The sequence below is a fragment of the Bison bison genome, unplaced genomic scaffold (assembly GCF_000754665.1).
Source record: "Bison bison bison isolate TAMUID 2011002044 unplaced genomic scaffold, Bison_UMD1.0 scf7180017864461, whole genome shotgun sequence".
NCBI classification, from domain to species: Eukaryota; Metazoa; Chordata; class Mammalia; order Artiodactyla; family Bovidae; genus Bison; species Bison bison.
The window spans coordinates 12,337,944-12,359,304 of NW_011495023.1; the positions used below are offsets into that span (position 1 = coordinate 12,337,944).

Below are 21,361 nucleotides of genomic sequence, written 5' to 3' on the forward strand. Positions count from 1 at the left end.
TTCACCTAAGTGTTAGTCACTCAGTCATGTCTGACCCTTTGCGAACCCATGGACTATAGCCCGCCAGGCTCCTCTGTCTATGGAATTTTTCAGGCAAGAATACTGGAATGGGTTGCCATTTCCTTCTCCAGGGGAATCTTCCCAACCCAGAGATTGAACCCAGGTCTCCCACATTGCAGGCAGATTCTTCACCATCTGAGCCACCAGGGAAGCCCTACCGCACACCTGAAGATAATACTAATATGGAGACCAGGCACATCGCCTCAGGAAGTTATCAAGTGCTACTTTCATTACATTTCATTGTATAACATTTCCAATTTTACTGACCTTTCTCTAAAGTAACAGAGTCTTCTCTTTCTTTATCCAGAGGCCTTAAGTTTTCGAAGCAGTTTGGCTTCATGCTACCATCTAAGGTCATGCCAGCTTTATATCATGTTCAGTAATAGGGTGGGGTGAAATAGAAAACATTTTTTTCAAGTTCAATTTTAGATATGATTATATATTTTTTTCTTTTTATTTTTTTGGGGGGACAATTGTTAACTGACTCATTAGCAAACCAGGTGTTTTCCCAGCAAGCTAGGAAGTTGTTTGGAGCATTATCCAAAAAAGTGACATGTAATCAGAACCATACAGAAGAGACCAGGGCCGGTGCCATGAAAAGCACGGAACACAGAATTCCCTGCTGATCCAGTGGATAAGCATCCGCCTACCAATGCGGAGGACACTGGTTCCTTCCCTCGTAGGGAAGGTCCCACATGCCTTGGAGCAACTAAGCCTGTGCACCACAACTACTGAGCCCGTGTGCCAGAGCCTGTGCTCTGCAACAAGAGAAGCCACCGCAATGAGAAGCCCGCACGTGGCAACCAAGAGCTGCCCCGGCTCGCTGTAACTAGAGAAAGCCCGCAAGCACCAACGAAGACACAGTGAACTAAAAATAAATAAATAATTAAAAAAATTTTTTTAAAGCACAGAACAGAGCTGTGTGTACAGGTGTTCACAGCAGATCTACGCATACGCATCTCCATCTGGAGCAGCAGTCCTGCTAACTGAAGAGCTCACTGCATCCATGATACTGCAAACTCTGGCACAGTGGGAATCGCGAATCTATTTTATTCTGTCTGACAAAGTGTAGGAGGGGCTTAACAAATATCCATGAATGAGTCAGTGAATAAACAAATAGCACTAACTCCAGGTTCTCCCTACAGCACTCTGCACCTTATCTTTCAATTCCCCGCAAAGGTGAGAGAATTCAAGGGCCCCCACGCCACTCCAGATTGCCCATCAGCCACTCCCCACACTGAGATGTTTCTTCTGAGGCTCCCATGATGGCCACTGGAGGGGCCTTCTCCTCTGGGAACAAAATCACTCCCACCCCATCACTACAATAGTTACCATCAGCTCCCTTATCTCCTTCACTTTAGGACTTGGAAAGATAAACACAGCAACTTTAATAACCCTTATATACAAGAAGATCTGGGCATAGGTGGCTATTTTCAACAACATGGCTTAATCTCCAAAATATACAAACAGCTCATGCCTCTCAATAACAAAAAAAGCAAACAACCCAATCCAAAAATGGGCAGAAGATCTAAATAGACATTTCTCCAAAGACATACAGATGGCCAATAAGAACATGAAAAGATGTTCAACATTGCTAATTATTAGAGAAATGCAAATCAAGAACACAATGAGATATCACATTAGTAAGAAGGGCCATCATTAAAAAGTCTACAAATAATAAATGCTGGAGAGGGTGTGGAGAAAAGGGAACCCTCCTACACTGTTGGTGGGAATGTATGTTGGTGCACCAATGTGAAGAACAGTATGGAGGTTCCTCAGAAAACTAAAAATAGAGTTACCATTTGATCCAGCAATCCCACTTCTAGGTACATATCCGGAGAAAACCGTAATCCAAAAAGATACATGCATCCCAATGTTCATTGTAGCTCTATTCACAATAGCCAGGAGATGGAAGAAACCTAAGTGTCCATCAACAGATGAAAAGCATAAAGAAAATGTGGTACATATATACAATGGAATGTTACTCAGCCACAAACAAGAATGAAATAGTGCCATTTGCAGCAACATGGACGGACCTAGAGAATATCATAGCAAGTAAGACAGAGAAAGACAAATATGTTATTGTTCATATGTGCAATCTTAAAAAAGGTACAAATGAACATATCTACAAAACAGAAATAGAATAACAGATGTAGAAAACAAACATGATTACCAGTGGGTAGGCAGGCAGTGGGGGGATAAGTTGGGAGATTGGGACTGACACATACATACTGCTATATATAAAATAGATGATCAACAAGGACCTACTATATGGCACAGCGAACTCTACTCAATACTCAATAATAACCTATGTGGAAAAAGAATCTGAAAAAGAGTAGATAGATACATATACATAACTAACTTACTTTTCTGTACACCTGAAACTAACGCAACATTGTAAATCAACTACAGTCCAACATAAAATAAAAATTAAACAACAAAACATCAAAGTCTCCTCCTTCTGCTGCTGAAACTGATGTTAAGGAGGCTGGCCTTTCTGTACCCTTTTGGCTGCTGTGATGTAGACTGCTTTCTCTTAACTCAACTGAAAAAGCAAGAACAAGAATAGGGAAAGAAAGGAGAGGAGATTGGGAACAAAGAGGGTAACTGCCTTCTCAATCAATTACACACGATTAGCAGAAGAGGCTCAGGTTGCAGACAGTTACACTAGAAAGGCCTTTGATATTGGACTATCTGGTTAAAGATTTACCAACCAAGCAGAATAGATGGGAAAAGAGGATTGATAATAATCAGGAAGAGGAAGCCAGAGCAGACATGGCAACCAGTTCACAGACTTAGAATCACACCCACTACTCATTATGCTCCTATGGGATAAGAGATGAGTTTATTAGCAAGCTCAGCAACTCCACTGATTATTTTTCTTAAAGAGGAAAAAAAAAAAAAAACCCAGCTCTTTTTCTAATGCTCTTTTTCTAATGCTTTATAAACTCAGAAGGCTTGGGTGCAGGTGATATTATTCTCATGTCCCTGAAAAATCTACCATTCACATGGATGGGTGTGTGGCCCAAGGAGTGCCCCCCCACTTTTCTCTACATAATTAATTATTAGCCTTCAAATCCTGGCTCCAAAGCCACTTCCCTGGGAAGCCTCTCTGACAGCTATCTCCTCCTCTGCATCCCTGAATGCTTTGCTGTTTGCTTATCGATGCTTCCCTCAAGGGGGCTTGAGTTCCTGAAAAGAGGGGCTGGATCTTAATAATTGTTGAAAATTATCTCTAAACAGTGAGTGTGAATCCCTGGAACGAACAACTGAGAGATGCTGAGAGAAGTGCAGTAGGGTGCAGGTGGGATGGCCACTTCTAGGCGGTACTGACATACGACTGTAAGCTATATTATCTTTCACGTATAAAAAGGAATAATCTCTCTCCCAAATACCTTTTGGGATTGTGGGAAACAAAATGAACCTGAAAGCACTTGAAACTCTAAAGGAATCTATAAATGTAACATCAACATTTGTAAAAGCTAAGGAAAGCAGATTCTTTATTGGATGGATCAATGGATGGATGGGTGGATGAGTGGATGGATGGATGAATGGATGGGTGGGTAGGTGGGTGGGTGGATGGATGGATGAATGGGTGGATGGATGGATGAATAAGTGGGAGGGCAGGCAGATGAATGGTTGGATAGGTGGCTTGTTGGGTGGATAAAGAGTAGTTAACCAGCCACGAAGCAGCTAACAGGAAGATAAAGGGAGGAAGCATCTAATTTCAAGTCTTTCCAGACCATCCTCTCAGGGAAACATCTCCCCAAGGATTCTGAATTTAGCAATGGGAAGATGGGAGAAGGGAATAGCCCCACCTAATTAACAAAATGTTATCTAATGAGTACACATAAACAACAGCCCTGGTCTAAAAGCTAGTAACTCCTCTCTCATATTTACTTAGCATTTCTGTAGTATTTTCACATGTATTGATTTAGAATGTATAAGTTTAATATTTAATGTGACATAAATAGATTGCCATCAAGCTTCTCAAAGAACCATCATTAGAGGCAAGGATTCTATTTTTAAATTTAAAAAAAAGGCAAATGAGTTTCAACAACAGTTTAAAAAACTAGTTCAAAAATAGGGGAGAAAGTTCATAATAGGAGAGTGTTTAATCAGTTTTAACTTTAACTGAAAATGTAAGTTGCAGCACAAGAATGAGGTCTAAAGAAAACACAAAGTGTGCATTAAAAATTATTTGAACAGTTTTCTCTGTCTAGAGGTGAATGAACTAAAAAAGATCCCTTTCTGAGTTTAATTTCACTAGGCAGTCTTTAGGTTTACAGTAAAGGAAAAGTATATCCATAAACTGTGTGCCGAGTATCTGCCAAGGGAGGTTGTTTAGGAAGGAGACTTAATTCTGCTGCGGCCATACAGAGTCCTGCAGGGACTCTGCCTGGGGAGCAGAGCCACATTTTAAAAGGGCTCCCTGTGCTCCAGCAGATGGACTGCAAACTTGACCAGACTGCAGACACCATGTCCTCCACCCTCACCAGTTGAATGCATTAACTTCTCTATCCCCTTCCCATATGCTTTTTCACACAGTCACAAACATGTCCAGCAGATGGTAGGTAAAAAAGAAAGAAATCCATCAGCCGAGCAAAAAGTGAAAAACTTTTTTCTAAAGGAGGCATCCAATCTCCTCCAACCTCTGATTAGATGGGAATATTTTAAATAATCAAATGGCACGAAACACAAGTAATGTCTTTCACGCCATCCTCAAGAAGCACTGCCCTTTTGTATTACAATATGTGGGATAATAACTTCATGGATCTAATGCTAGTCTGTTTTCCTAACTCGGAATAATCACAGATTTTCTCAATATCAAAAAATACTGACACAATAATAGGGCCACCAGCAGTTCCCAGCAGGTGATTTTTCTCCACATTAAACAACAAACAAATGCCAGGGTCAGCATTTCAGGAATCAGACTGAACAATCCCATCTCATGAGCATCGTGGCAAGAAAAATTTCATGAAAGGAGAGGATTTTCAGGAAAAAAAATCCTCTCCTTTCATGCAATCTCTATTTTAATCTAAACAACAGAAAGGCTATTTATGCTACTAAATCTGTAGGTCTGGGTAGAAGCCAGACAAAGGACTTGGGAGAAGCACCTGCACTAAAAGGCAACAGTATACACAGCAGGGAAATCGGACACAGGTGTCACTGTTCTTTGCATGGATACAGTTTCTTAAAAAAAAAAGAGAGGCTGCTCTGAGTGAGTGAGTGAGCGTCACTCAGTCGTGTCCGACTCCTTGCGACCCTATGGACTATATGTACCCTTCCAGGCTCTTCTGTCCATGGAATTCTCCAGACAAGAATACTGAAGTGGGTTGCCATTTCCTTCTCTAGAGGCTGCTCTGAAGTAGAATAAAAGTTAGGAAAGGCCATATGAGGGGAGAAATAGAACTGAAAAAAGAGGACCTGACTCACCTTTTCCCCCGTCCCAGATGTGGCTCTCTGGAGCAGCTTGGTTCTGTGAAATCCACATGCAGACATGCACATGCAGCTGAAGACGCCCAGTGTATATTTTTACAGGTTAACAGCACCAGCAGAGGAAATAAGCAGACAACCCTATGTGCGTGTGTGCTCAGTTGTGTCTGACTCTTTGCGACCCGGAGGACTGTAGCCCGCTAGACTCCTCTGTCCATGGAATTTTTCAGGCAAGAATTCTGGAACAAGTTGCTATTTCCTCCTCCAGGGAATCTTCCCAACCCAGGGACTGAACCGGCATCTCTTATGTCTTCTGCATTGGCAGGCAGATTCTTTACCCCTGCGTCACCTGATCCTATCTGGTCTCAACTTCCAAATGATAGATTCAGTCTTTAGGGGAGTATTTTAAATCTCAAGGAATTCCACTTATTACAGTAGATCATCTCTTGGTATGCCTGGCTCTGAATCAAAATGTCTTACTTCTGTGAATAGATACGTTTAGAACTTTATTGTTTATCTTAAGTTTAAAAAAAGGCTATTAGAATACTTTGAGGAATTGAATCAATACATTTATGACTCAAAAGGGATAGTGATGTACCCCCAGTAATTTCTAGAAGCTGCTTGGTCATTAAGAGATCCTAGCACTTTTTGGAACGTATCGACTCTTGCACCTTCCAACTGGTACATATGTTGAGGTTTCTTTTAAAGAGGAGAACAGGCATAGAAACAGTCCTACAGAACTTCTAGCTTTGCATTCGTAGGATGCAAATAATAGACTCTGGAAAGGTTGTTTTTATTTTCTTTTTCTCTTCTATTCCTTTTCCACTCTGACACACACACACACACCATGGCTTATCTGGTTGATATGTGATAAAATAGTTCTACACGATCAGATGGGATGGATATTCACTGGGGAGGTAATGTGGTCATGTGACAGTCTTCAATAAAATATCAAAGAAAAATAAAAGTATGCATGAAAATACTGTTGAAAATAAACATAATGGTGAAATTTTAATTTTAATTTTTAAAAGTGCTCCAAGACTCTTCAAAAACTAAAGCCATTTACAGCTGAAAAATGAAACGTATGCACTATATTATCTATTTGGGCATCTATGTATCTATCTATTTGGTACATATAAATCTGCCCACTAAAAAGCCTAAAATTAAAAAGTCTAGTGCCACCAAAAGTTGGTGAGAATATGGAACATCAGAAATTCTCACATATATTCTATTTATGTATAGAAAGATACAACTAATTTAGAAAAAGGTCTAGTGGTACCTTATGAAACTAAACATTTTGCTGGGTTATAGGGTATGTATTTTACTAAGAGCAATGAAAGCGTATAAAAACATATATATATGTTTAACTGTATAAAATGTTCACAACTGTATAAAATGTTCACAGCTGTATAAAATGTTCACAGCAACTCTATTTACAACAGCCCCAAACCAGAAACAACTTGTTTCTATAGGAGAATGGATATACATACTGCAGAACATTCCTCCAGTGGAATATTATTCAGCAATAAAAATAAGTGATCCATTGTTTCAAGAAACACATGGATAGACCTAAAAAAAAATTATGGTAAACAAAAGAAGCCAGGGTCCATACTGCATGATTCCAGTTATAGGAAGTTCTAGCACAGGCAAGAAAGTAATCCAAGGTGGAAAAAATTAGAACAGTGGTTTCCCCTAAGAGGCAGGGGCAGAAACTTACTGAGGGGGCATAAGGGAAATTTCTGGAATGATATTCCATACCATAATGGGATTTAGGGTTGCACAGGTGAATGCATACGTCAACACTTAAGATGCGTGTATTTCCTTGTATGTAAATTTTCCTATGAGAGAGAAATCAAACACATATTGAATGCTAATTAATGATATTCATGCTGCAGCATTTGGAAGAAGGGGCACAGTAATTTGATACATATTTTAAAATTCATGGGAAAAGGAGATGGATTAATTAATGCACAGAAGGATGAATGAATTGAGAGATAAGTAACAAAGCAGGTATGTGCTTGTGTGCTAAGTCGCTTCAGTCGTGTTCCATTCTTTGCAACCCTATGGACTGTAGCCTGCAAGGCTCCTCTGTCCATGTGATTTTCCAGGCAAGAATACCGGAGTGGGTTGCCATGCCCTCCTCCAGGGGATCTTCCTAACCCAGGGATCGAAACTACATCTCTTATGTCTTCTGCATTGGCAGACGGGTTCTTTCTGGCTGCTGCTGCCGCTAAGTCACTTCAGTTGTGTCCGACTCTGTGCGACCCCATATACGGCAGCCCACCAGGCTCCCCCGTCCCTGGGATTCTTAAGGCAAGAACATGAGAGTGGGTTGCCATTTCCTTCTCCAATGCATAAAAGTGAAAAGTGAACGTGAAGTCGCTCAGTTGTCTCTGACTCTTCACGACCCAATGGACGGCAGGCTACCAGGCTCCTCCATCCATTGGATTTTCCAGGCTAGCACCACCAATAAGGCAAGTATAGTAAAATGTTAATTAGAGAATCCCAGTGGTTAGTATGGGGTATTCCCTGTAAATTTCTTTTAATTTTTTTAGTGGACAAATATTTTCATGAATATTGGAAGTAAGTTGGAAAAAAATTTATTATAGTCCCATAATGGTATCATTTAGAAATTTATTTTCACGATCATTGTATAAGCAAAGAGGAACTAAGAAGCCTTTTTTTTTTTTGAGAGTGAAAAAGATTAAACTTTTGCAAGTAGATTTAAATGCCAAATAAACACTGTATTTCACACCTACTTTGGAGTGAATAAAGCCCCCACTTGATGCCCAAAGAGGACAAGGGCATATTTACAATCCAAATATACCTGAAGGGCTGTTTTGCAAATAACCACATACTTTCCTACCCATGACTCTCCAGTTGCTGGGTTCTAACAGGTCCCTCTTGTTACAAAAAACTGCTTGCCAAATACTAATGGGCTTTGAACACAAACTAGAAGGTTCCAGCCAGGCTAGGTGTAACTCCAAAATCCCACCTTGCTCGAGTGGACCTCCCTCAGGAGCTCAAGAGAATTCCTGGTGAGAGCCCCTTATGTCTTCTACACATCTGCATTCCCCATAACATCAAGCCCAGGAGATGCTCTTAGGATGCTCAGAAGTAACTGTTCAGGGTGGCTTTCTGAGGCTCAAAGGCCAACAAGGTTCACACAGCGGATATTTTTGTCTTTCTTTATAAAAACAAACGGGTCCATCCAGAGCCCCCTTATTTATACTGGTAAAATGCCAAGAGGGTCAAAACTGTGGGAAGTTCTACTTTAATCCTCCAATTCATAAAGCAGCCCAGTGTGAGAGTGAAGGCTGCCTGGTGTTGCATGGTGGACTCTGTCACTTACTGTGTGATTTTTTGGGGTAAATGGTTTAACTTCTTTATGCCTCACATTCCTCTTCTATAAAACGAAGCTGGTATTTACAGCTTTTGTAGGATTGATGTGCAGATTAAATTAAGATAATCCATCAAGGTGCTCAGCATCATGCCTGGCAAGTAATCAGCACCTAGTACCTGTTAGTTAATCATCCTGATGACTTTTTCATGTTTAAGTGAGTGAAGCTGAGACTGCCTGTCACTGTTATACTGATGTAACAGGAATTATAAGAGACAATGCAAATACTTACTGTTCAAAGAATTTGGTAAACTATAATTATGGAAAGAAACTTCACTTCCACGTTCTCAGGGTCAATGTGACAAAACTCAGGACCACTTTAAATAAAGAATTTGGGATAGCCAAAAAAATTAATGCTTTTAAATTGTGGTGCTGAAGAAGACTCTTGAGAGTCCTTTGGATTGCAAGGAGATCAAACCAGTCAATCCTAAAGGAAATCAACCCTAAACAGTCATCAGAAGGACTGATGCTGAAGCTTAGGCTCCAATAATTTGGCCACCTGAGGTGAAGAGCTGACTCATTGTTAAAGACTCTGACGCTGAGAAACATTGAGGGCGGGAGGAGAAGGGGATGACAGAGGACGAGATGGTTGGATGGTATCACTGACTCAATGTATATGAGTTTGAGCAAGCTGTGGGAGTTGGTGATGGATAGGGAAGCCTGGCGTGCTGCAGTCCATGGGGTCACAGAGTTGGTCATGACTGAGCAACTGAACAAAGCTGCCTTAGGTTTTCCTCACATGTGCCTCCAGAGTTTAGAGCTTAGTCCATAGAGTTTAGGGTCCTACAGTCTCAGGGCAGGAAGCGATAGAGAAGACTCCCTGACAACAGTCCTTCTTGAGACTCTTGGAAAGAAAACCCTTGGGTTGTCTTCTTCCCTGCTCTTCTCAGCATCTCCAGCAGCAGGGAAACCTGCCTGCAGCCTCTCCGTCCACTGGAGACGCCATGATCCCTCTTTACACTGTGGCTATGTGGGCAGGACGAGATGCCCAAAGCTGTCCCACCCTCACGGTAGCACTTTCTAATGTCACGTGGAATGGCAAAAAGAACTACAGCAGAGGCGAGGAAGGCCACGACTCAAAGACAGGGAGGTTTTCCTAAATTGTCTTGTGGGCCCAACAAGAATCTGCCTGCAATGTGGGAGACCTGGGTTCGATCTCTGGGTCGGAAAGATCCCCTGGAGAAGGGAATGGCAACCCACTCCAGTATTCTTGCCTGAAGAATTCCATGGACAAAGGAGCCTGGCAGGCTCATAGTCCATAGTGTGGCAAAGAGTCGGACACGACTGAGCCACCAACACTTTCACTTTCAGCCTAACCACATGAACCCTTAAAAGCTGAGAACTTTCTCTGGTCATGGTCAGAGAGACAGGGCAGAAGGAGAAATCAGAAAGATATGACATGTGAACAGGACTCCGCATTCTGCTGCTGGTTTGGCAGTGGGAGGGGCAAGGTGACAAAGGATACAGGTGGCCTTAAGGAGTGAAGACAGGCTCGCGGCTGTCAGCCAGCAAAGAAACAGGGACCGTTGCTTGCTTTCTGTGAGGAACTCAATTCTGATGACAACTTGGATGAGAGTTTGGAAGCGAACTCTAACCTGGAACCTCCAAGAAGGTCCCTGCCCTACTGGTGCTTGGATTTTGGCCTTGTGATGCCCTGAGCAGAGCCTCAGCTGAGCGGAGCCCATACCTCCCACCCATGGAAACTGTGGGGTCATATCCATGCTGCTTCATGTCACTGATTTGGGCTAATCTGTGAAGCAGCCATAGAAAATGAATGTAATAGCCCTTAAAATACCTGAGTTTCCCAGCAGGTCTTCTGGTATCTTTATTTATTTATTTCGTTTACAGCAAACACTCTCTGGGACTGGATCATCTTTCACAAACAAGGCTTTGAGGCTGCTCACTTAGCTGCCCTGCTTTTAAGAACAACAATGAGATGCCCCCAACTTCTTCCATCTGATGAACTCGGTTCAGCTATTCTGGGGCTGAACCTGTGATGACCAGTCAGGACGAGGTTCTACTGGAGGACTGTGCGAATGTTGGGGCCCTGGGTCCAGCCCTGTGCTTGCTAACATTATGGACGTGAAATGGAAAGCACAGCATACAAAGTCAAGAGACCCAGATTCAAGTTCTCCTTGGAATATGTTCTGCAGGGTAAACAGCAAGCTTAAATTTGGCCTCCTATGACCAAATATAATTCTCCAAGTGTGGTGAGAGCAGCACATGACACAGCAGGTTTATGTCTGAATCTGCTCTAGAAACCACAAATTCAAGGCAGTCCAAAATCCATCCTGCCATAGATGGAATGTCTGTGTCCCCCTCAGAATGAATATGTTGAAACCTAATCTCCAATGTGATGGTATCTGAAGATGGGGCTTTTGGGAGGAGATAACGTCATGAGGGTGGGAATCTCATGAATGGGATTAGTGCCCTGATAAGTAAGAGACCTCAGAGAGCTCCCTCTCCCATTCTGCTATGTGAGGACATCTGCAAAGCAGAAGTGGGCTCCTACCATACACCACATCTGCCAATTCCTTGATCTTGGATTTCTCAACCTCCCAAACTGTGAAAAATAAATTTCTGCTGCTTATTAGCCCACCAGTCTATGGCAATCTGTTACAGCAGCTTGAACGGACTAAGATATCCACTGTCCACCTTTATTTAATAAGAAAGTATGATCACTCTCCCAACAAAGTAGTCATTCAAATCACTAATAAAATAGTATTAGAAATCAACTATAAATTATAAATAAACTAAGAACAAGCAAATGAATAGAATGCTGTTAATAATAAAATATTAAGACCCAAGTCACACATGCTTTAATTTTCTCTGTTAAGACAGATTTCCATTTAAAAAATGCTTCTTGTTGACCCTTCTCTCTGAGAGGAAAGATCTCAGCTCTAATTGTGGTGCAAAGGAAACAAACTACAACCACATTCGACTATGATCAGAACAAAGTCATTCATGAGACTCTGCTACTAATTACTGGTTTGAAATCAGAGGTCTTACTAATATGACTCACCTTATGGACTGAGCTAGCTTTCATCAATGTTTAGTCTTCAGTTCGGCTCTGTCAAAGTGACAGTAAATTCTTTCCTTCAATATGAATTCAGCAATTTTTCTATTCAAATTCCGAGCTCAGAAAAGTACGTCTAGGCACATGAAATGTTCATTTGACTTGGACATGGTTGTCTCTTTTCATTACACTCATGTGTCTCTATCCCTATGGGGTACAGCTCAAAACAAAACAAATGAGAAACAAACCAGTCTTTTATAGGTTCAGTACTCACTTCTCTTAAGCTAGCTTTTTCAAAACCCTTTTCTACTTTCCACAATCTCAAAAAATCTTGCCTGTTCTCATATTTGAGTATGTTTATGTATTTCATAGAAAACTCAGGGTTTGAACTATTTGAACATATTAAATCTGTATTTGATCATACTATCACCAATGTAAGCACTATGAGTTTTACCTAATTGTTAATGAAAATTACTATTCACAGCTTCAACTGATATTGGAAATCACCACAGCATCAATATTGTCCAATCAATGCTGTCCCTGCTTAAATATTTGATCACCAAAAGGCCACCTCTTACCTAACTTACAACTTTTAGAAGCAATAAGTGGTGTTCTGCGTGCTTGCTGCTGCTGCTGCTAAGTCGCTTCAGTCGTGTCCGACTCTGCGACCCCATAGATGGCAGCCCACCAGGCTCCTCTGTCCATGGGATTTTCCAGGCAAGAGTACTGGAGTGGGTTGCCATTTCCTTCTCCAATGCATGAAAGTGAAAAGTGAAAGTGAAGTCACTCAGTTGTGTCCGACTCCTAGCGACCCCATGAACTGCAGCCCACCAGGCTCCTCTGTCCATGGGATTTTCCAGGCAAGAGTACTGGAGTGGGTTGCCATTTCCTTCTCCAATGCATGAAAGTGAAAAGTGAAAGTGAAGTCACTCAGTTGTGTCCGACTCCTAGCGACCCCATGAACTGCAGCCCACCAGGCTCCTCTGTCCATGGGATTTTCCAGGCAAGAGTACTGGAGTGGGGTGCCATTGCCTTCTCTGTTCTGCGTGCTTATGTTCTCTCAAATACAACTTCCTGTGTCCTACTGTGGACAAATCCTTGAAATATCTGGAAATAAATATCATAGAGAACTTAGAGCTGGATTTTAGTCATGCAAGTGTTAATAGGTTTCATCATACTCAAGAGACTCTTGTCTAATTACATTAAAGTACCTTGGTTAGGTCCTTCCTAATTTATTTTTCTATTTCTGTTCTGATTGGATTGTAAAATATGAGAGGGTAAGCACCTCTAAGTAACCAAGCTTACCCCAAAATATACTGTCCCTTCCACATCACCCTTTTTTGCATAACAAGTGTTTAGCACAGGGTCTTCATACAGAGGGGCTTCCCTGGTGGCTCAGTGGTAAAGAATCCCCGGCCAAGCAGGAGTCACAGCTTTGACCCCTGGGTAGGGAAGATACCCTGGAGAAGGAAATGGCAACCCACTCCAGTATTCTTGCCCGGGAAGTCCCACAGACAGAGGAGCCTGGTGGGCTACAGTCCATGGGGTTACAAAGAGTTGGACATGACTTAGCAACTGAGCACACACACTTCATACAGTAGACGCTCAACATTTAGGATTTTAAGGACAAAAAAGAGGAGCATGGAGTGAAGAAAGTGAAGATATACAACCAGCACCCAGGGGATGACAATGGAACAGTCTAGCCGGAGGCGATGATTTAACCTGGCGAAGAACAGGAGATAAAGTTGGAACAGACATGTGAGGAAAGGCCAGATGTCATAATTTAGACTCCATACTTTGGGCAACAGAAGGAGTCAAGTTTTTCTGTGGGAGAGAAACATGAGTAAAATGGTGTTTGTAGAGGGTCACATGGAGAAAGCTTGAGTTGAAAGAATGGACTACAACAGAAAGACACACTGAAAGTGAAAGTGAAGTCACTCAGTCATGTCAGACTCTGCAACCTCATGAACTGTAGCCTACCAGGCTCCTCTGTCCATGGGATTTTCCAGGCAAGAACACTGGAGTGGGGTGCCATTGCCTTCTCCAGAAAGACACACTACTTTGCACAAGTATCTATGAGGGCAAAAAGAGGCCTGGGAGGGAGAACGCAGAGAGGTGACTGAATGACTGCTGATGAGATGAGAAGGGAAGGCAAGAATGATGCCTGAACACGAGGCAAGATCTTGCTAACAAACAAAAGTCATAGTCCACTGAGCTCCTTCGGAAAAATGTGAGTGATTTTGGTGGTGGTGGTGGTGAGGCCCTTAAGATTTCCCCCAATGATCCCCAACAATGTTCCAATTTGGTATAATCTTGTTAAATAGATGCAAAAAAAAGTCCAGACCCATCTCCAAATGTTATCAGCAGCAGCTTGATCCCCCAAAGTGGTCCACACTGAACAATTACCCTGGGTGTATGGGTGCATCTCTTCTCATAGTCCTTGGGGTCGATGCCTGAATTGGTTTTCTTTATTTTTATTTTAATATTTATTTATTTGGCTGTGCCAGGTCTCAGTTGGGACACACAAGACTCTTAGTTATGGCGTGTGGGATCTAGTTCCCCAACCGGGGATGGAACCTCGGCCCCCTGCATTGGGAGCACAGAATCTTAGCCACTGGACCACCAGGCAAGTACTGTATTGGTTTTCTATTATACCACTTTAGCAAGGGACCACAACTCAGCAGCTTAAAACAACATGGATTTACCATCTACAGTTCTGGAGGTCAGAAGCCCCAGAATAGCATCACTGAGCGAAAGTGAAGATGTCAGCAAGGCAGCATTCCTTCTGGGAGCCAGATGGGAGAATCCATTTCCTCATCTTTTCCCTTGTCCAGAGGCTGCCTGCATTACTTGGACTTGGCCCTTCCTGTCTTCCTTCATAGCCGTGAAGCATCTTCATTGTCTCTCTGACCCTCTGCTTCTGTTGTCACATGTCCTTCCCTGACTCTGACCTTCCTGCCTCCCTCTTATAAGCACCATCCAGAGTCATCTTCCCATATGAAGATCCTTAACTGCATTAGCTCTGCCAAGTCCCTCCTGCAATGTAAAGTACTATGGTATTCACAGGTTTCAGGGAGCAGGATGTGGACATCTTTGGGGGCCATGACTCCATCTTCCACAGGGTCTGTGTGGCTAGAGAACACCATTATCTGAGGGTCCCTTCACTTTCAAACTGGGTTTCCTCCTCTTCAGAAGAAGAATATAAACTTGACCTCAAAGATCCTTCTGACACTGTATAAACCCATCTACCAGGATCTAAAGACATCTATATAATTGTGCTCTATAGATGCACCCTTATGATTACCAACTGAACAGCTTCTAAAGTAGAGAAAGGATCTAAGGGCACATCCAGATTTTAGTCCAGTTAATAGATAAGCTGCTAAGTTAAGGTAAGGTGAATTGGAGAAGGAGGCTGGCGGTTGAGTTTGTCAACACCATGTGCTGATTAGAGATGTCCAGTAGCTTGCTGGACAGAAAGAAATAGAGCCAAGACACCAGGTCAAGGCAAGAGAGAGAAAATCTGGAATCATCCACAAATAGGTTTTAATTAGTGGAATCTCTATGGGTTAATAGATCCTTCAAGGGGTAAAGGAAAGAAGAAAGAGCAAACATTTGGAGCTTCACTTTTACTGAGAAGAGGAGGAGCTGGCAAATCATTTCAAACCGAGGCTTGATCAGAGGAAGGTGGAGTCATCTTAAGTATGCAGACTGAACTGTTAACTTTAAGGGAACTCACTATGAAACCCTTTCTAAAGTGGGTGGTTTTGGGTCACACTGCAGAATTTAAGAACGATTAATTTCATATAATCAGATCAGATCAAATCAGTCGCTCAGTCGTGTCCGACTCTTTGCGACCCCATGAATCGCAGCATGCCAGGCCTCCCTGTCCGTCACCAACTCCCAGAGTTCACTCAGACTCATGTCCATCGAGTCAGTGATGCCATCCAGCCATCTCATCCTCTGTCGTCCCCTTCTCCTCTTGCCCCCAATCCCTCCCAGCATCAGAGTCTTTTCCAATGAGTCAACTCTTCGCATGAGATGGCCAAAGTACTGGAGTTTCAGCTTTAGCATCATTCCTTCCAAAGAAGTCCCAGGGCTGATCTCCTTCAGAATGGACTGGTTGGATCTCCTTGCAGTCCAAGGGACTCTCAAGAGTCTTCTCCAACACCACAGTTCAAAAGCATCAATTCTTCAGCACTCAGCCTTCTTCACAGTCCAACTCTCATGTCCATACATGACCATAGGAAAAACCATAACCTTGACTAGACGAACCTTTGTTGGCAAAGTAATGTCTCTGCTTTAGAATATGCTATCTAGGTTGGTCTATTTAGGATGCTGAAGCTTAATTTAAAAAATACTTTTAAAGTACATTCATTTCCATATTTGTTGGAGCTGAATACTTCAGCCAGGGCTGTGGTCTTTCAAAGTCCTGAAGTAGGAACTTCCCTGATAGTAGAGTGGGCAGGAATACACCTGCCAACGCAGGGGACACAGGTTCGATCTATGGTCCAGAGGATTCCACGTGCAGCGGGGCGACTAAGCCCATGCACCAGGACTACTGAGCCCGAGTGCCTAGAGCCCATGCCCTGGAGCAAGAGAAGCCACACCAACGAGAAGCCTGCGCATGGCAACTGGAGAGTAGTCCCTGCTCTCTACTACTAGAGAAACCCCACATGTGGCAACAAAGACCCAGCTCAACCAGAAATAAAATAAATAAAAAGTCCTGAAGTCATATCTGGTGAAATCAAATAAAAATGACTTGTTTACAATATTACTCTATAACTGGATCAAACTATAAAAGCATTATTGAAGTATATGTGTTATCATAGGACAAATTCTTCCAATTAAACTTCTGAAATCTAATGGATGAAAACATTTACATACAATTCTCCCTCCACATACAGTATTATATATGTCTGTTGTCTGTTTAACTTATTTCCCTGTGCTTTTTTAGTAAGTAGCATTTACTAAAATTACTAAATTAGCAGGTCTTCCCTGGTGGCTTAGCTGGTAAAGAATCCATCTGCAATTCAGGAGACTCTGATTCGATTCCTGGGTCAGAAAGTTCCCCTGGAGGAGCGATAGGCTACGCACTCCAGTATTCTTGCCTAGAGAATTCCCACGGACAGAGGAGCCTGGCGGGCTACGGTCCATGGGGTTGCAAAGAACTGGATACAATTGAGTGACTAAGCACAGCACAGTGTTTGCCAAAAATAGTAAAGATAAACTGTTAGATTTACAGAGATATCAGTAATTTGTTTAAAAATGAAGGCTTGATTAAAACTTAGAAAGTACTTTCATTTGCAAGCTATTAATTCAGGAATTCATCCAATGGTTTCTTTCTCTCAGTTAGATTTTTTAAGTTAATAAGTTGTAAGTTACCAAGTACAAACAGGATACAAAAAGAATTCTTAAAGTCATCTCAAAGACTTCGCCAGAAATTCTCGACAGTGCAGTTGCTTCTGCACAGCATTCCCACACCTGGCTTACAAGGAAGTCCAGCAGTCTTGGCAAGTTCAAGTCCCACAGTTTCCCAGGATGTGAGCCTATTTAGATGTGAGTTTTATTTAGATGTTATGCTCTTAATATACTGTCAGCATAAGTCATGCTTGTTGGATGAACCTCCTGATAGTTTTCATCCCTTCGTGGTCTTTCAACTGATCGTGATGTTCTAACAACAGAAATTTGAATTTGGCTAAGAACAGATCTCTCACAGAGAAGACAGAGAGGCAACCATTCATCTCAGTTGTTATGACAGATTGTAGCTTTTCTGAGATGAACAAAAAGTTCGCACATCATTACAAAATACCTTACTGTTAGACAGTGAAGGGCAACCTAGCTCTGACTTTTCTTTTGTCATATAAAGAGAATTTTCTGGGTTTTGTGTGTGTGTGCGTGCGCTCAGTTGTGTCCGACTCTTTACAGCCCCTTGGACTATAGTCCACCAAGCTCCTCTGTCCATGAAATCTTCCAGGCAAGAATACTGAGGTGCGGTGCCATTTGCCCCTCCAGGAGATCCTTCTGACCCAGGGAGTGAACCTGCCACTCTTATCCCTTCTGCATTGGCAGGTGGATTCTTTACCACTAGCACCACCTGGGAAATCCCATAAAGAGAGTGTTGGGGTTCACAAATACATCTCTGTGGGCCATGTCTGCACAGCTTATGGTTCTTCAAGTGGCCTGACCATGAGCCCCCTGCCCCCATCAAGCCAGTCTCAGTGTACAGTTGTGTAAGAGGAGGGAGAAAGTTCGAATGAGTGGATGCTTGTGAATAATCATTTCTGTAAAATTCCCAGAAAAAAATTAGATACTGTAAACACTTTAAGGCAACTTAGATGAAAACACTTCATAAAAACATGCAATCATATGCTGGAGCTAGTTCAAATACATAATCAGCAAAGCCAAGCCTCATGGTGACAGTGAACCATTGCCTTTGAAGCCCCTTTGCTGACTCAAAGCAGCTACAGTAGGAAGAGCCAAACCTTAAATTTTATCTTGAATATATAAAGAGCAAAGTTATGCCAAGAAATTCTGCAGATGTTAGTTTCCTCAGATGACAGAACAGAGGTTCATTTAATAAAGGTGTCATTTAGCCCCAGGACTATAATGGGAATACTCTGGTCTATGATTTGTGTGCTCAAGATCTCTAGTTTTTCCTAATCTAAACTTGGTTGGTACATAACATCTGTGTGAACACAATGCAAGTTCAAAGCATGATTCACAGGGACTTCCCTGGCGGTCCAGTGGTCAGGACTCTGAGCTTCCACTGCCAAGGACATGGGTTCAATCCCTGGTTGGGCAACTAAGATACTGCAAGCCTAGCTTTCGAAGACAAAACAAACAAACAAAATCCCCAAGTATGATTCGTGTCATAGTTTCCATTACAGTAAAAGCAAAACTCTTACAAATTAGGTTTCCAGGAAGGTAAATATTGAAGGGTTTTTTTTTCCTTAAAATGCATGCATGGTGCCCTATAGTACATGTATTGGGTTGGCCAAAAACTTAATTTGGGTCTTTCATAAGATGGAATGGAAACACCTTAGCGAACTCTTTGGCCAACGCGGTGCTAGCCATCTTCAATTTTTTACCCTTTCGACACCAGCTCTGTGCTAAACCATTTACAACCTGTTGTGGAAAATGCAAAGTGAAATCAGAGGGATTATTCATTTTCATTGTGTATGTGGCCCTAGAGAGCAGAGAAGACATGAATTTTAAAACTATGTTACAAGATGTAAGTGTCAAGACCGTCTGAAGAACTCAGCTGGATGAAGGTGCCCTTCTAATATCAAAGGAGCAATTGTCCTGTTGCCTGAAAAATGCTATGAGCTCAAAATCCAGATGCCAGCTAGTGAGACCCTGTGTCATGGCTGAGCTCCTGGGCTCAACGTTTTAAAAAACCATCCTACACAGTCAAGGAAGTAATCCTGGGGAAAAATATTCCAAGATATTGGATCTCCCACTTCAACCATACCACATACTAAGGCACTCCTTAGTACCTTAGTTATTGTTGTTTAGAAGCTAAATCATGTCCAACTCTTTGCAACCCCATTGACTATAGCCCACCAGGCTCCTCTGTCCACAATTCCCCAGGCAAGAATACTGCAGTGGGTTGCCAGTTCCTTCTCCAGGGGATCTTCCCAACCCAGGGATCAAACACGCATCTCTTTATGTTTCCCGTATTGGCAGATGGGTTCTTCACTACCTGTGCCACTTGGATGCCCAAGGTACTCCTGCTGCTGCTGCTGCTGCTGCTAAGGTTGAGCATTTCTCACCCACTACACAGAATATTCCATTTTTGAGACTTCAGTTACTAGGTAAGATTTTCAGCAGCAATATCTCTGCAAAATGTGGTCTTAGACCTAAACCTAGTAGATCTGTTTTGTTCCAGTTAAGGCTATACCTTCCCCTATTTTATATGTACATGAACTTACTATTTCCATATTCCTATTTCAAGTGCAAAACAAAAAAATTCCACCCATTCCTTGGAATTAATGGCCTTGTTGAAACACAAATATCATATTCATTGAAATAGCTGATTCAAACATCAGTAGGGTATTAATGAAGAAGGCTGCAATTCAACACTGATGAGCTAATGTCCTAAACATTTATTTCCTACAAGAAGAGATACATGAGTCTTTTCTGTACCTTGTCAATGTCCCCCTTCCCTGATATGCATGACTAAATTTATACACAATTCAGAATGGTCCTATTCCAGCACAGCTATAGAAAAAGCAGTTCATGAAAGAGATGCCAGCGAATAATGTCGCAGGCGATGAATAGGAAAACCTTTAACTCAACAAACTAAACCCAGCGGACTGTGGGGGGCACCTACTTTCCCTATCGGAACATCAGAGGTGGAAATCCACCAGGGTTCTCTGCTCCCAGGCACTCCTGGGCTCGGAAAATTCGTCAGAAGGGAAGACGGTGAGCGGTGGGCAAGAAGGAAAGAGGGAAAGGTAAGGTCCAGCAGGAGGATGGACCGCTCGCGGTGCATTCAGTCTGCAAGGCAGACTTCACAGAACACACACCTTCCTGGAGGAAAGGACACCTCGAGGCGAGGAGTCTGGGAGTCGGGGCGGGGGTGGGGGGCTACAGAGCTGCAGGGAAATCCTCCAGGTGGACCTGAGAGGCCCGGCGAGGCCCAGCATCGGTGTCCTGGGGGTATGCCATGCGTTTACCTGGGGCGGCCTCATTCGCCGTTTTGAAAAGCCAGGCAACAGAGAAGCATTCAATTTAGACCCCACAAACGGGTGCAAAAGAAGCTTTAGGCGTCCCCCACAAATACATTCTTATTTTGAAAACAAAAGACAGGCTTGTGGCCATTCTCAGAGGCGATCACGTTCCTCCCAGGGCTGGAAAGCAGATTGGCAAAGGCCAAAGATGAGACAAAAGGCATGAGCCCTGGAAATGATTTAAAATAACAACAACAACAACAAAAAAATTGATTAGGGCCTCCCAGTTCCAATTCTGTCTCCCCTTCCGGGGATGATTCCTGGGCTATCCAGCAAATCCCTTAAGGCCTGGGATAAGGAAGGGGAGGAGACCCCGAAACTTTCCCAAACTGCGGCAGGCTGGAGGCGGGCAGTGACCGCGGACCTCGGGGGTCCGGGGGGCAGGGGGCACCCCAGGGGCGGCGGCCACCCCGTCAGCCGCCGCAACAAAAGGGCCGAGCGCAGCCTTCGTGACCGGGCTTCGAGCACCCGAGCCCCGAGGTGGGGAACGGGCGATGGCTACCGGGGGGCGACGGCTCTAGCCCGGGCGAAGGAGGAGATGGAGCCGCGTGTCCGCGTCGTGCATAAAGGATCCTCGGCTGCATCCAAACCTGCCACCCGAGGAGCCTGCAGCGGATGCCACCCGCACTCCCGGCGGCCCACGGCCCCTCGGGGGCATCTGCCCGGGCATCGCGGCTTCCCCGGGCGGCGCCGCCCCCGTCGGGAGCGCGGCACTGG

At 43.2% G+C, this 21,361-nt stretch overlaps 1 protein-coding gene across 1 annotated transcript in view; it reads right to left on the reverse strand.

Moving 5' to 3' along the window:
• Positions 1-21,361, reverse strand: part of FAM171A1 (family with sequence similarity 171, member A1) — a 153,165-nt gene that overhangs the window by 111,926 nt on the left and 19,878 nt on the right. The window lies entirely within an intron of this gene.